This window comes from Bactrocera latifrons, unplaced genomic scaffold, assembly GCF_001853355.1.
Source record: "Bactrocera latifrons isolate USDA-ARS-PBARC rearing strain unplaced genomic scaffold, ASM185335v1 scaffold_1766, whole genome shotgun sequence".
Taxonomy (NCBI): Eukaryota; Metazoa; Arthropoda; class Insecta; order Diptera; family Tephritidae; genus Bactrocera; species Bactrocera latifrons.
This window is the reverse complement of record NW_017535259.1, coordinates 11221-13278: the sequence shown is the minus strand read 5'-3', so window position 1 is coordinate 13278 and position 2058 is coordinate 11221. Positions and strand designations below refer to the sequence as shown.

The window sequence follows — 2058 nt, the reverse complement described above, 5'->3', positions numbered from 1 at the left end:
TATGTAATTAGTAAATAAGGCATAGGCCGTATAATCACAAGTACATACTTTAGGCAAATTAGGATAAGTTTTCCCTATCAAAACGCAATCATTCTTTAAAAATATTTGGTGAATGTTTTTTGCAACTACACAATGATAACAACCTTCCAATCATTAATCACTACCAACATAACCACATAGCACACAATAAATAAAAGACATACAAAATTAAAGAGTTATAAAAACAAATTATTTTATTTTTTTAAAAAACATTCTTAAAACCCTTTTGAACATTCTTAAAACTATTTTAAAAAAAATTAATGCTTTAAAAATTTTAAAACTATTTTTGAAAAATGAGATACATTGTTGTTTCTTATGTCTAGGTAACAAGCCTTTTAAACATTTTAAAACTATTTTTGAAAAGTGAGGTACATTGTGTTGTTTCTTATGTCCAGGTAACAAGCGTTTTAAACATTTTTACATATTAATTCAATATATGTATAAAACAACAAACAAATGATTCAAAAATAAAAAAAAAATATTCGGGTTCCGATTTAATAGCAAGTAACGAATTTGTTAAAACTTGTATTGTTTTCATTTGCTTTACCTCGCTCATACCGTTCATGATAGAGGTCAACATAACACCAAACGACCTCACCGCCTCGTTTTTGTATAGCTCGCACGCTTCTTTGAAACAGTTGTCGTCATCGCTGTTTGTTTTCTTGACTCTTTTCCGGATCGGAGTTGAAGACGACAACTCCGAAGGCGACGATAAAATAGTCGGAGAACTTTCAAAACTAAATGGCTCCAACAGCTCCTGCGARTACATATCTTCTAAAATGTTTGTGGTGCAGCRATTTCTGTAAAAGGGAAATAAATATTTAATACGTATAAAATATTAAAAAACAGATTAACTTACGGTCTGGGCTGTATATATAGTTTTAAAAAGCTCATATTATCGAACAATGGCTAGGTTTCGGTGTTACTCGCCCCACTTCCTGATGGTGACTCCATTTTCCTTACTTCCCTACTGAATCTCTCCCTTAGAGTCAGCCACCTCTTCGAACATTGCTCATCTGTAAAATAAACCCAACATAAACTATTAAATTCTACCTATATATATACAAAATATATTAAAATCTAATAAATAATAATAACAATTACTTACCAGTAGCACCTAGCTCCTTTGCCACGCTTACCCACGCAGCCTTCTTCTTGCTCGGCACCCGGTAGCCTACGCAGGCCTTGTTATACAAAATTTCACGCGCACGCACTTCTTCTATTAATTTTTCATCATTCATTGTGATTATTTCGATTATTTATTTCTGGAAAATTAAATTTAGAAAATTAARAGCGACGATTAAAATGAAATTATGAAAATGAAATGAAGCGTGCTATGYAAAAAAGCGAGGGAAAGAACCGAGCTGACACTCTCTGAAATGTCAAAATAAAGGGAGAGAGCAAAGATGCCACTCTCTGAAATGTCAACGTAACTTGAAATTCAAAATTCAACAGACTTTCAAGTCAAGTCATGCGTTCGGTAATCAAATACATGCAAGGCTCATTAAACAGATCCTTTATGTGACAGTTCTCAAGTCTGGCTAGGTCAAGTCAAGCATGCATAACTGGAGCTTATTTCTCGTCACGATGGCAAAACTGCTTGGAAGAAAGGCAGCTCAACAAAAATGACAAAATAATGAAAGGAGCATGCATACATATATTTATGTCTCTTGACGCATCACATAAAATAGTTGAGAATTAGCAGAAATGAAACAGAAACGAAAGAAAAACCAAATAACGCACAAGCATGCAAACATACAAATGAATAGTGAACATGTCACCAACCAAAATTTATTTCTTTAAATCGCCACTCAGAAGTCGTTCTATCGAGCGATAATCGAAGGAAGAATCATTTCTATCATTCCTAGTATGCCAGAAGGCAAAACTAGAAATGAAGTACCTCACGCTCTTAGATAGAACGATAGAGTACTTGCGAGCCAAAACACTTTCAATTTGCAAAGAAAGTATATTAAGACTGACTACAAAAATAATTCTGCAGTATCGTCTTTTTTTGTTTCA

General features: G+C 33.3%; 1 pseudogene; it reads right to left on the bottom strand.

Annotated features, from left to right (window-relative positions):
• Nucleotides 1-366: 366 nt before the first annotated feature.
• LOC108967096 lies at nucleotides 367-1295 on the bottom strand (annotated as a pseudogene).
• Between the last annotated feature and the right edge of the window lie 763 nt (nucleotides 1296-2058).